Consider the following 15,436-nt stretch of genomic DNA (forward strand, 5'->3'; position numbering starts at 1 on the left):
GAACCGCCGCCGCCACTGCCACCGCTGCCCCCGTGGCTAGCCCCCCTCCGGATTGCATAACCGGGGCACTACCAACACTGCCCCCCCACACCGCGGCCGACGCCACGCCTGCCTGTTCCTGGGAAGGGAAACCTCCTAGCCGCCCCACCAACGCCTTTAAACAACCCACTAACTCCGTCAAACTATCCCCCCCTGCACCCGCCTGTAACCCCGGGGCCCTTGACTCCGCCGCGACGTTAGCCGACGTTACACCCTCTACACCGATACCCGACATCAATAAAGCTGGAAAAGGTAACGTAGGTGTCAACTCACCAGGCTGCCCAGGGGCTGTGAACCCGTCAGCCGGACCCCCATGTCCACGTGCAGAGGCCCGCCGCTCACCGTCCTCCAATGCTCCGGACTCCCTCTGGCGCTGTCCGCATTTGGCAGTGTGTGCACGGGGAATTCCAAGTTCCGTCCGAGAAAAGGGGGGGGGCGACATCGCATCATCCGTCTGGCCGAGCTCCAGCTCCTGCCGCAGCCGTCCTGCTGAACCAGCCTCCCGCTGTTCCGTCCCTGGCACTCTCACCACCGACCTCATCCTGCACCCTCCGCTCCTGTCCACATCCACCGCCCGCTCGTTGCTGCCATGAGCCGACCCTCCGGCTGGCACATCGCCGTGCAGGGTCGCCGTTGCCCTTCCGCCACGTACCGAAGAAGGAGGTGGTGTGGCCGGAAGTGAAGGCCTCGTCTTCCTCATCGCTGCCGCTGGGCGCTGCCGCGTTTTGGGATTTCTCCCAGGACCAGATGGGAGGGCAGCGGCAGGCCGCCCTGGTGTCTGGCCTGAAGGGTCCACCGAGGGGCTCCTCTTGCACCGCCGCACCCGCGGGATGTCCTCCGGACTCAGCCGTGCGGGCGGGCGCGAGCGCCTCGTGCTGCGTGACACTCCGGAAGTGCCGGCCCTGGCCTGAGTCACGGGGGAGATGGGGGCTCCTCTTCTCCTGCCCGTCCCTCTGGAACGCCGGTCCTGGACCTCTGCCTGCTCCAGTGGCCCCGAGACCGCCGGCATGGTGGACCGCGCCACGCCCGCTCCGGACGATTCTGCCCGATCCTGGTCCGGAGCGCCCGCTTGTCCCTGCAGCAGCGTCGCCACTCGTGCTCCGAGCCATCCCGGACCTTGAGAGGCCGCCGCGGCCCGCAGCAACTCCATCGCCTCCTCGTCAGACACAGCAGGGATGGTGAACATGTTCCTGCTTCTGTGTCCTGGCGAAGAGAGGGAGAGCACAAACAGGAAACAGGTACATCCCCTTCAATCCCCACCCCTCCTCCCCCAAGCCCTCCTGCTGTCCCCATCCTTGGTCTCTCATAGGCCAGCCAACTCTGTGTCCCTCCCATCTATTTTAGTCATGGAGGCCTCCCCTTATTCCTTTCTTTTCTCTTCAGTATGGCCTCTTCTTTAGTAACATGTAATAAAAATGATCTCTAGAATCTCTTCATTTTCAACTAAAGGTCTGGATACTGGAATCTTAAAGGGCAATACTACCCCAGTTCTACATGGATACAGTCAGCCTAAATATCTGTATCGGGGGTGTACACATGATTTTGTAAAGGAGGGGGGATTTTTACATGTTACGCGGAGCGCACAGACACTTGATAGACACAAGAAAATCCCAGTCACATGGTGCAGGATATATTTATCATATGACTCTATAATGATTGCCCCAAAGCCATAGGAAAACTGCATTTTGGCGACAGACGCACTTTAGAAATATATAATCTCGCTATACAGCACACAAATAAATCAGTAAGAGCTAGAGTGCCCATGATGGTAGCGCCATCAATGCCAGATTAGTGCCACCTGTACAATGTAGTACCATGCAGAGTGCCACTCATACACAATAGGGTCTGCAGAATATAGCCGTATAATCTGTGGTGGTCTTGGGCAGTAATGGCTACATTCCGGGTGATCTACGGTGGTGACGTAACTGTGTCACTACCATTTTGTGTTACATTTTACCCATGCACAGTAAGACCAAGTTCACATGGAGTTTTTTGGCGCGGTTTTTGACGCAGAAACCGCTTCGGAAAACGCCTCCCATTGATTTTAATGGGAGGAGAGCAGAAAAAAGCGCTCTCGGGAAAAAGAACCGTCATGCCCTTTCTTTAGGCGTTTCCATCTCTGACCTCCCATTGACATCATGGCGCTTAATGGCCGCGGCCGAAAAACGCAGCAAAAACTGCGGCAAGTGTTATGCCGGCACGTCAAAATCTGCCTCAAATTTTCAGTAGGAATTTTGAGGCAGATTTTTCCACCTGCAAAAAAAACTCTGTGTGAACAGGGCCTTCTAGGTAGAAATCTGTCAATCAGGCGCGAGTGGGCGGAGGTAGTGCAGCTCGTAAATAATGGTGTCTTTTCTATAGCGGTGGTGAAGTTCTTCAAAACAGCTTCACTTTAGCAAATAAGTGACAGACAGCAGAAATCAGTGTGTCTGTCAGTACATTATGATGCCCTAAGTGAGCAGCATAATGTAGATGACAGGTTCCCTTTAAATGATAACATTCTGGCTGCTTTCAGCTGCCACTAGAGGGAGCTCACGGTGTACAAATTTATAAAGCTCCTATTGAAGTCATTGGGAACTGTATGATTACAACTGCATCCAGCTCCCCCTGGTGGCAACTTCTGTAATCATTCAGGAGAGACTGAGACAGTGAAAGGTCTATATGGCAAGTTATTCTCCAGCCCTCTGGCCATCTTGTGGGCATTATTGCAGCCATTAGTACAGTGTTTATAGGGTCGCTAGAAGATGCTCAGTAGAGATGTTGGTGCAGATATCTTGGCATGTAAGAAATATGTATAACAAGTAATGACTCCAGTCGTTATTCCATGATTGATGTGATCTTGTTCCCCTAGGGCAAAGAACTTGGAAGGCGCTCAAGAAGTATTTTGGAGGCAGGCAGACTTTGGTTACGTTATGGAGCGTTTGGCTGAAGCACAAGTCTTCTGTCATCCACGTGAGCAGGTCGGTCTGTCTTGTGCGTTGCTTCTTCTGACTGGTAATCCAGATTGTCTGACATGTCTCTTTATTACAGGGAGACTCTCTCTTGGCCTGTTCCCGCCACCTCCTGCACTGCCGAGCCACCAACCTTTATTTGGACTTACGAAATCCTAGACGACCACAAGACAGGTCTGTAGTGCTTCATATTGAACTATTGGTCCAGTTGACAATAATATTAAAAATAATATTTAAACACATTGAAGGGGATGTCTGTTTTAAAAAATATATATATATATATTTTTAATTACTTTATTAGGGAATTCTGAGTTATTGGTGTAGTCCCTCATTCAGGATCCTAGTCTATTAGCCAGAGTGTTAAGCGGCTTCAAAGAGCGTCCCTCACTGGAGGACCCAGCACAACAACGCATTTCACGGACAGACCATTTATTTAATTGGGAACTGTGTAATGCTTCATTTCTCCTGTAGTGGCGCTGCAGGGAAATTGAACACTTTCCTCCAGGTTCCCTCTCGGATTACAGCTGATATCTGGGGGTGCTGCCACTGGACGCCCCGTAATCCGCTTATTCACTTTGGCCCTTGGCGTTCTCCAAAGCAACCCCTTTCTAAATAGGGTTTCCAGTTTTCTATAAAAATCTCATTCACTGTATAATTAAAAGTTATGTAACCTAACAATGTGTTCAGTGCCTCAATGTCTTACCATTTTTAAGATCTGTGATTGCTGTCACTGAATGGCAAACAAAGATACATAGCCCGTTAATGGTTTATTCACACACGGCAGATTTTTTGCAAGCCCCATTCAGATGAACGGGACATTGTCAGAAATTTCTACAACAAATCTGCCATGTGTGAATATATCCCCTCAGCCTATCCGTGCCCCCTCTATTAATGATCCATGAATGTGTGTGCAGGGCGTGATCAAGACAGATTCAGCCTCTGATTATAAGCAATATTTCCAATTACTTTAAGCAAGCAGAGATCTTAAATGGTAGGTGGTTAAAACATAAAGTATAATAGATTGTTTTTAACTTTTCATTATAAATGTAATTGCCCAATGATCTCTGTAGTATGGAGACTAAACATGCCGATCCTCTGTTCTCCTGGGGGATAAGCCGCTGTTAGAGAGATCTTGCCGCGGTTTCTTACCCCTCTCCCCATTTAAATAAACCGGCACAAAAAACATTTTATAGTGGGATCAGGTGAAATAGCTGTTGGCCAAACAAACACTCTGCCAACATCTATTGCATATGTATGGCCAGCTTTATGCCTCCATAACAGGTCAAGCTTCAGTTCCCCCATAACTGTTCCCGCAGCAGCGCCCATACACTTGCATTATTCACAAGTCTGAGCTGCTCTGTCTTCACATGACAATTAGCGATTACCACTGACGGATTAGGAACTGGTCCGCGCAACAGGATCGATTCTTCATCAGTTGTTTCTACCGGGACAGCAGTGTGGTATCTGGGAATGAAGGGCAGGGCCGATTCTAGCTTTTCTGCTGCCTGAGGCGAAAATGGAAATGGCGCCCCCTCCACAAAAAAAAAAAAAAAAATTGTAAGTAAGAAACAACTTGTAAAACGAAACAAGAAAATGAAAGCTGTGTGAACAAAAAAATACATTAGGGCCTGTTCACATCACCGTTCGCTTCTGTTCCGAGGTTCTGTCGGGTGAACCCCGCAACGGAAAGTGAAAGTGACAGCACAGCTTCCGTTTCAGTCACCATTGATCTCAATGTTGATGGAAACATCGCTAATGGCTTCCGTTCGTCACCAATCCGGCTGGTTTCCGGTTTTCCGACAGAATCAATAGCAGAGTCGACTACGGAATGGAATCGAACGGTGATGTGAACAGGCCCTTATTGAACATCATTGTTATAAACTGCAAGGTCTCATAATGCTACAGGCAATTGTGTAGTAAATATCCCTATATTGCCCCAGCTATAAATACTAGTAAAATGACCAGGGCAACGTGTATCCAAAATTCAAACACAAAAATGAAAGAACAATGTCAGTGTTCAAACTTGTGTCAGGGCTCCTTTAATGGCTCTTTACAGTCAGTATAGTAACACATACGGCACTTTACAGTCAGTATAGTAACGCACGCTGCACTTTACAGTCAGTATAGTAACACATGCGGCACTTTACAGTCAGTATAGTAACACATGCGGCACTTTACAGTCAGTATAGTAACACATGCGGCACTTTACAGTCAGTATAGTAACACATGCGGCACTTTACAGTCAGTATAGTAACACATGCGGCACTTTACAGTCAGTATAGTAACACATGCTGCTCTTTACAGTCAGTACAGTAACACATGCTGCACTTTACAGTCAGTATAGTAACACATGCGGCACTTTACAGTCAGTATAGTAACACATGCGGCACTTTACAGTCAGTATAGTAACACATGCTGCACTTTACAGTTAGTATAGTAACACATGCGGCACTTTACAGTCAGTATAGTAACACATGCGGCACTTTACAGTCAGTATAGTAACACATGTTGCACTTTACAGTCAGTATAGTAATGCACGCTGCACTTTACAGTCAGTATAGTAACACATGCGGCACTTTACAGTCAGTATAGTAACACACGCGGCACTTTACAGTCAGTATAGGAACACATGCGGCACTTTACAGTCAGTATAGTAACACACGCTGCACTTTACAGTCAGTATAGTAACACACGCGGCACTTTACAGTCAGTATAGTAACACACGCGGCACTTTACAGTCAGTATAGTAACACACGCGGCACTTTACAGTCAGTATAGGAACACATGCGGCACTTTACAGTCAGTATAGTAACACATGCTGCTCTTTACAGTCACTATAGTAATGCACGCTGCACTTTACAGTCAGTATAGTAACACACGCGGCACTTTACAGTCAGTATAGGAACACATGCGGCACTTTACAGTCAGTATAGTAACACATGCTGCTCTTTACAGTCACTATAGTAATGCACGCTGCACTTTACAGTCAGTATAGTAACACATGCGGCACTTTACAGTCAGTATAGTAACACATGCGGCACTTTACAGTCAGTATAGTAACACATGCGGCACTTTACAGTCAGTATAGTAACACATGCTGCACTTTACAGTCAGTATAGTAACACATGCTGCACTTTACAGTCAGTATAGTAACACATGCTGCACTTTACAGTCAGTATAGTAACACATGCGGCACTTTACAGTCAGTATAGTAACACATGCGGCACTTTACAGTCAGTATAGTAACACATGCGGCACTTTACAGTCAGTATAGTAACACATGCGGCACTTTACAGTCAGTATAATAACACATGCGGCACTTTACAGTCAGTATAGTAACACATGCGGCACTTTACAGTCAGTATAGTAACACACGCGGCACTTTACAGTCAGTATAGTAACGCACGCTGCACTTTACAGTCAGTATAGTAACGCACGCTGCACTTTACAGTCAGTATAGTAACGCATGCGGCGCTTTACAGTCAGTATAGGAACACATGCGGCACTTTACAGTCAGTATAGTAACACATGCTGCACTTTACAGTCAGTATAGTAACACACGCTGCTCTTTACAGTCAGTATAGTAACGCATGCGGCACTTTACAGTCAGTATAGTAATGCATGCAGCACTTTACAGTCAGTATAGTAACGCACGCTGCACTTTACAGTCAGTATAGTAACACATGCAGCACTTTACAGTCAGTATAGTAACACATGCGGCACTTTACAGTCAGTATAGTAACACATGCGGCACTTTACAGTCAGTATAGTAACACATGCGGCACTTTACAGTCAGTATAGTAACGCACGCTGCACTTTACAGTCAGTATAGTAACACATGCAGCACTTTACAGTCAGTATAGTAACACATGCGGCACTTTACAGTCAGTATAGTAACACATGCGGCACTTTACAGTCAGTATAGTAACACATGCGGCACTTTACAGTCAGTATAGTAACACATGCTGCTCTTTACAGTCACTATAGTAATGCACGCTGCACTTTACAGTCAGTATAGTAACACATGCGGCACTTTACAGTCAGTATAGTAACACATGCGGCACTTTACAGTCAGTATAGTAACACATGCGGCACTTTACAGTCAGTATAGTAACACATGCGGCACTTTACAGTCAGTATAGTAACACATGCTGCACTTTACAGTCAGTATAGTAACACATGCGGCACTTTACAGTCAGTATAGTAACACATGCGGCACTTTACAGTCAGTATAGTAACACATGCGGCACTTTACAGTCAGTATAGTAACACATGCGGCACTTTACAGTCAGTATAGTAACACATGCGGCACTTTACAGTCAGTATAGTAACGCACGCTGCACTTTACAGTCAGTATAGTAACGCACGCTGCACTTTACAGTCAGTATAGTAACACACGCTGCTCTTTACAGTCAGTATAGTAACACATGCTGCTCTTTACAGTCAGTATAGTAACACATGCTGCACTTTACAGTCAGTATAGTAACACATGCGGCACTTTACAGTCAGTATAGTAACACATGCTGCACTTTACAGTCAGTATAGTAACGCACGCTGCACTTTACAGTCAGTATAGTAACACATGCGGCACTTTACAGTCAGTATAGTAACACATGCTGCACTTTACAGTCAGTATAGTAACACATGCTGCACTTTACAGTCAGTATAGTAACACACGCTGCTCTTTACAGTCACTATAGTAACGCACGCTGCACTTTACAGTCAGTATAGTAACACATGCGGCACTTTACAGTCAGTATAGTAACACATGCTGCACTTTACAGTCAGTATAGTAACGCACGCTGCACTTTACAGTCAGTATAGTAACACATGCTGCTCTTTACAGTCAGTATAGTAACACATGCAGCACTTTACAGTCAGTATAGTAACACATGCGGCACTTTACAGTCAGTATAGTAACACATGCTGCACTTTACAGTCAGTATAGTAACACATGCTGCTCTTTACAGTCAGTATAGTAACACATGCTGCTCTTTACAGTCAGTATAGTAACACACACTGCACTTTACAGTCAGTATAGTAACACATGCAGCACTTTACAGTCAGTATAGTAGCGCACACTGCACTTTCTAGTCAGTATAGTAACACATGCGGCACTTTACAGTCAGTATAGTAACACATGCGGCACTTTACAGTCAGTATAGTAACACATGCTGCTCTTTACAGTCAGTATAGTAACGCACACTGCACTTTACAGTCAGTATAGTAACACATGCAGCACTTTACAGTCAGTATAGTAGCGCACGCTGCACTTTACAGTCAGTATAGTAACACATGCGGCACTTTACAGTCAGTATAGTAACACATGCGGCACTTTACAGTCAGTATAGTAACACATGCTGCACTTTACAGTCAGTATAGTAACACATGCTGCTCTTTACAGTCAGTATAGTAACACATGCGGCACTTTACAGTCAGTATAGTAACACATGCGGCACTTTACAGTCAGTATAGTAACACATGCGGCACTTTACAGTCAGTATAGTAACACATGCGGCGCTTTACAGTCAGTATAGTAACGCACGCTGCACTTTACAGTCAGTATAGTAACACATGCGGCACTTTACAGTCAGTATAGTAACACATGCGGCACTTTACAGTCAGTATAGTAACGCACGCTGCACTTTACAGTCAGTATAGTAACACACGCTGCACTTTACAGTCAGTATAGTAACACATGCTGCACTTTACAGTCAGTATAGTAACACATGCGGCACTTTACAGTCAGTATAGTAACACATGCTGCACTTTACAGTCAGTATAGTAACACATGCGGCGCTTTACAGTCAGTATAGTAACACATGCGGCACTTTACAGTCAGTATAGTAACGCACGCTGCACTTTACAGTCAGTATAGTAACACATGCGGCACTTTACAGTCAGTATAGTAACACATGCGGCACTTTACAGTCAGTATAGTAACGCACGCTGCACTTTACAGTCAGTATAGTAACACATGCGGCACTTTACAGTCAGTATAGGAACACATGCGGCACTTTACAGTCAGTATAGTAACACATGCGGCACTTTACAGTCAGTATAGTAACACATGCGGCACTTTACAGTCAGTATAGGAACACATGCGGCACTTTACAGTCAGTATAGTAACACATGCGGCACTTTACAGTCAGTATAGTAACACATGCGGCACTTTACAGTCAGTATAGTAACGCACGCTGCACTTTACAGTCAGTATAGTAACACATGCGGCACTTTACAGTCAGTATAGTAACACATGCGGCACTTTACAGTCAGTATAGTAACGCACGCTGCACTTTACAGTCAGTATAGTAACACATGCGGCACTTTACAGTCAGTATAGGAACACATGCGGCACTTTACAGTCAGTATAGTAACACATGCGGCACTTTACAGTCAGTATAGTAACACATGCGGCACTTTACAGTCAGTATAGTAGCGCACGCTGCACTTTACAGTCAGTATAGTAACACATGCGGCACTTTACAGTCAGTATAGTAACACATGCTGCACTTTACAGTCAGTATAGTAACACATGCTGCACTTTACAGTCAGTATAGTAACACACGCTGCTCTTTACAGTCACTATAGTAACGCACGCTGCACTTTACAGTCAGTATAGTAACACATGCGGCACTTTACAGTCAGTATAGTAACACATGCTGCACTTTACAGTCAGTATAGTAACGCACGCTGCACTTTACAGTCAGTATAGTAACACATGCTGCTCTTTACAGTCAGTATAGTAACACATGCAGCACTTTACAGTCAGTATAGTAACACATGCGGCACTTTACAGTCAGTATAGTAACACATGCTGCACTTTACAGTCAGTATAGTAACACATGCTGCTCTTTACAGTCAGTATAGTAACACATGCTGCTCTTTACAGTCAGTATAGTAACACACACTGCACTTTACAGTCAGTATAGTAACACATGCAGCACTTTACAGTCAGTATAGTAGCGCACACTGCACTTTCTAGTCAGTATAGTAACACATGCGGCACTTTACAGTCAGTATAGTAACACATGCGGCACTTTACAGTCAGTATAGTAACACATGCTGCTCTTTACAGTCAGTATAGTAACGCACACTGCACTTTACAGTCAGTATAGTAACACATGCAGCACTTTACAGTCAGTATAGTAGCGCACGCTGCACTTTACAGTCAGTATAGTAACACATGCGGCACTTTACAGTCAGTATAGTAACACATGCGGCACTTTACAGTCAGTATAGTAACACATGCTGCACTTTACAGTCAGTATAGTAACACATGCTGCTCTTTACAGTCAGTATAGTAACACATGCGGCACTTTACAGTCAGTATAGTAACACATGCGGCACTTTACAGTCAGTATAGTAACACATGCGGCACTTTACAGTCAGTATAGTAACACATGCGGCGCTTTACAGTCAGTATAGTAACGCACGCTGCACTTTACAGTCAGTATAGTAACACATGCGGCACTTTACAGTCAGTATAGTAACACATGCGGCACTTTACAGTCAGTATAGTAACGCACGCTGCACTTTACAGTCAGTATAGTAACACACGCTGCACTTTACAGTCAGTATAGTAACACATGCTGCACTTTACAGTCAGTATAGTAACACATGCGGCACTTTACAGTCAGTATAGTAACACATGCTGCACTTTACAGTCAGTATAGTAACACATGCGGCGCTTTACAGTCAGTATAGTAACACATGCGGCACTTTACAGTCAGTATAGTAACGCACGCTGCACTTTACAGTCAGTATAGTAACACATGCGGCACTTTACAGTCAGTATAGTAACACATGCGGCACTTTACAGTCAGTATAGTAACGCACGCTGCACTTTACAGTCAGTATAGTAACACATGCGGCACTTTACAGTCAGTATAGGAACACATGCGGCACTTTACAGTCAGTATAGTAACACATGCGGCACTTTACAGTCAGTATAGTAACACATGCGGCACTTTACAGTCAGTATAGGAACACATGCGGCACTTTACAGTCAGTATAGTAACACATGCGGCACTTTACAGTCAGTATAGTAACACATGCGGCACTTTACAGTCAGTATAGTAACGCACGCTGCACTTTACAGTCAGTATAGTAACACATGCGGCACTTTACAGTCAGTATAGTAACACATGCGGCACTTTACAGTCAGTATAGTAACGCACGCTGCACTTTACAGTCAGTATAGTAACACATGCGGCACTTTACAGTCAGTATAGGAACACATGCGGCACTTTACAGTCAGTATAGTAACACATGCGGCACTTTACAGTCAGTATAGTAACACATGCGGCACTTTACAGTCAGTATAGTAACGCATGTTGAACTTTCTTTCTGTCCACGTCTGTTGGATCTGCACTACCAATCCGTAATATTTGTAAACCGAAACTGCACAGACCAGACTAGGAATGAATGTGATCATCGAGCCAGTAATATAATCTGAAAACTATTCACTGCATTTTCAGGTCTTAAAGAGGCTCTGTCACCAGATTTTGCAACCCCTAGCTCCTATTGCAGCAGATCGGCGCTGCAATGTAGACAAGAGTAACGTTTTTGTTTTTTTTTAAACGAGCATTTTTGGCCAAGTTATGACCGTTTTTATATTTATGCAAATGAGGCTTTCTAAAGTACAACTGGGCGTGTTTAAAGTAAAAGTCCAACTGGGCGTGTATTGTGTGTGTAACATCTGGGCGTTTTTACTTCTTTTACTAGCTGGGCGTTGTGAATGGGAGTGTATGATGCTGACGAATCAGCATCATCCACCCGTATTAGAACGGAATAGGCAGCATAGAGGGAGCCGCACGGCAAGTACACCGGCGGTCAGATTGGAGCGGCGGCTGGAGGAACCACAACCAGCCGCTCATGTAGTGACAGCAGGGTGCGCTGTGCTAACAGCACAGTCGCGCTGCAGACTATCAGCTGTCAGCCGGATAAATAGAGAGCAATTGCAAAATTCAATCGATTAGCCTGAGGAGGCAACTTGAGCCATATATTACACAAGGACAGTTAAAAGGATTAAACACCCTACGCGCGTTTCGCCAGCATTCTGGCTTCTTCTTCTTCTTCAGGCTAATCGATTGAATTTTGCAATTGCTCTCTATTTATCCGGCTGACAGCTGATAGTCTGCAGCGCGACTGTGCTGTTAGCACAGCGCACCCTGCTGTCACTACATGAGCGGCTGGTTGTGGTTCCTCCAGCCGCCGCTCCAATCTGACCGCCGGTGTACTTGCCATGCGGCTCCCTCTATGCTGCCTATTCCGTTCTAATACGGGAATAGGGCTACATGCTCAATTCAGGTCCGCTTACAGTGGACCTGCACTTTGGTATAGAACTTGTGCCGCGTCTCAGCTGACAACTGGGCGCGGGCACATTCAGGGAACCACAGCTGATCTCCACGCTACCGCTCTGACACACAGGGACGGCGGCGTGAGAGTGCAGCTGTATGCTGACCATTCACACGGAACACGGCAGACATGCACGGTGGTGCGTTGGTACATTCATTCTGACTAACAGCACTGTCATGTCCTGCAGGAGACTGCAGGCACGAGTGGTTCTCATTTACTCAACCCGTGCATCCTAATACATGCTACTGTTACTTCACACTGTCACCTCACAATTAAACTGTTGCTCTTCAGTTTGCTACACCATAGCAATTTTGTTATGGTTTCCGTGCAACCTGACTAACAGCACTGTCATGCCCTGCAAGAAACTGCAAGCACGAGTGGCTCTCATGTACTCAACCCGTGCATTCTAAACATTTGCTACCGTTACTTACACTGTAACCACAGTTTGTTTACAATTAAACTGTTGCTCTTCAGTTGTTACAGCATAGCAATTCTGTCAAGGTTTCCAGCACATCACAGCAGTGCAGCCTCGGGCTGCCATTTGTGCTCTTGATTAGCACAATAGATTACATCTATAAAGCGCTGCTTGTAGGCTCCTGTTCACATTATACAGCAGTGAAGCAGGTTATTATTGCCTAATCCTGCGGTACTGCCACTTTACAATGTATTACTGCTTTGCAAACTCAGCAATTTTGACACCATACTTTATATAGCCAAGGTATGTGAGTTTGGGGGTCACTCACACATACCTCTTACACCAAGGATTGTTACAATTATCTCTATTTTAATGCATACAAATAAAAGTTACATATTAATTCAGATCATATACTTTCTCCCTCTTCCCTTCCCTCATACATATAGCTATACTGGGTGGTGTACACCAATGTGATCTGACTACGATATTGTGTGATAGGTGGTCTTCCACACTTTGCTATGTATTTTCAGACGTAAAACGAGGCATAATACGCCTCGTTTACGCCTGAAAATAGGTCGTGTGAACCCAGCCTTAGTCATGGATTAGTTGGACTACTTCGATATTGTACGTTTTTTTTTTTTAATAAAATGATGAAAGAGAGTTGTGCGGGGGAGTTTTTATTTCAATAAAAAATGTTTTCTTATGTCTGTTTTTTTTAAATTATATTACCGGCCAGCCTTAGGTTGGATGGCGCACTGTGCGGGGGACTCTATTGCTGCCCTCTAAAAATACAGGCAAATATACACACATATATATACACACAAACACACACACACACACACACACACACACATACACATAAAACATGTTAACATATACAGACACATATATATATATACACACACACACACACACACACACACACACACACACACACACACACACAGACAGACACAAGGCATGTATGCATATACAGACACATATATATACACACACACACACACACACACACACACACACACACACACACACACACACACAGACAGACACAAGGCATGTATGCATATACAGACACATATATATACACACACACCATGTATGCATATAGAGACACATATATACACACACACACACACACACACAGTCAGACAGACACAAGGCATGTATACATATAGAGACACATATACACACACACACACACACAGATATAAAGCATGTTAACATATACAGACACATATATATATATACACACACACACACACACACACACAAGGCATGTATGCATATACAGACACATATATATACACACACACACCATGTATACATATAGAGACACATATATACACACACACACACACACACACACACACACACACACACACACACACACACACAGTCAGACACAAGGCATGTATACATATATATATACACACACACACACACACACAGGAACTTACCATCTCTCCAGCTGCACAGGTTTCTTGCAGGTCGGACTGTGGGCGGAGCTTCCTCCTCGGCTCTGCACTTGCTTCCTCTGCTTCCTCAGTGTGTGTAACGAGGAGCAGAGAATATAGAGTCCAAAGCACGGCCTGCACAGTTGCGCCCCCTACATGGTGGGAGGATGCAGCACCATGTCGCACACCTCTAAGGCTGCCCAATGCAGTCAGTCAGATGCCCCCCTCTTGTCAGTATGGTAGCAGCCCATCACTTTTAAATTAGTGAGGGCAGGAGGCTGAGCGCAGTAATTGGCACTCTGTCGCTCTAGTCTTTATCAACGACTCAGCCTCCTGTCCTCCACTCGTTACTTACCAGCTGCTCTTCTTCAGGAGCGAGCGTTCGGCCGCACCTCCCGCAGTCCTCCAGGTTCCATATGCTCCTCTCTCCAGCGTCACAGAGGGGGAGTGTACTAGCAGACGTGCGCCTATCGTGCTGCACGTCTACTAGGTAAAGTACTCTCCCCTGCCTTCCCCACGCATCCCCCCTGGCCCTGCCACAATATGCCGCCTCCCGTTTTTAGCTCGGTGGCGCCGCCTGAGGCCGCTGCCTCGCCTCGCCTCATGGCAGATTGTGCCCTGATGAAGGGCAGTGGCAGCAATCCAGTGAAGTCCTGCGGAGTCCGCAACATTTTAAATACCGCATAATTAAGCAATGAAACCAACATTCCGCTGATCATGTGACTGGTGTCTGCCGAGACCTGGTACTACCAGCGCTGTATATGTCAAACAGAGGAGAGATCAGATGAGCAGCAGAAAGACCTTGCAGAGGAGCTAAAGTGAGAGGAGGAGAACAAGCAGGGGGTGAGAGCAGCGAGAAGGAGGAGCAGCCAAGGTGTGTGCAGGAGAGGAAGGAAGATGAACCTTAAAACAAGGAGCTAACTGGAGATGTTATTGCTAAATATTATTACTCAAAAATGCGTGATCAAATAATGTTCTGCGCTCGAGAAAGAAAAACGTTGCCTGTTCCATTTAAAAATGTGCCGTTTTTTGGTGGATATTTCCCAGATCTCACTTGCGTCAGGAAAAAGAAAGAGAAAATTAGTAAATTTGGACCTAGTGATAAAATTGCATAACCTGGACAAGATTAGGATATTCCGTCCCTTCCGTACGGGTCTGACCTCTGGGACCCAAACAGTCCTGAGAATGAAGGGGCTGCAATGATGATTTAGCTCCTC

General features: G+C 45.5%; 1 pseudogene; it reads left to right on the forward strand.

The window, feature by feature from the left end:
* Positions 1-962: 962 nt before the first annotated feature.
* LOC142728770 (EGF domain-specific O-linked N-acetylglucosamine transferase-like) overlaps positions 963-15,436 on the forward strand; it is a 37,429-nt pseudogene continuing 22,955 nt past the window's right edge.

Source organism: Rhinoderma darwinii, unplaced genomic scaffold, assembly GCF_050947455.1.
Source record: "Rhinoderma darwinii isolate aRhiDar2 unplaced genomic scaffold, aRhiDar2.hap1 Scaffold_69, whole genome shotgun sequence".
NCBI lineage: Eukaryota > Metazoa > Chordata > Amphibia > Anura > Rhinodermatidae > Rhinoderma > Rhinoderma darwinii.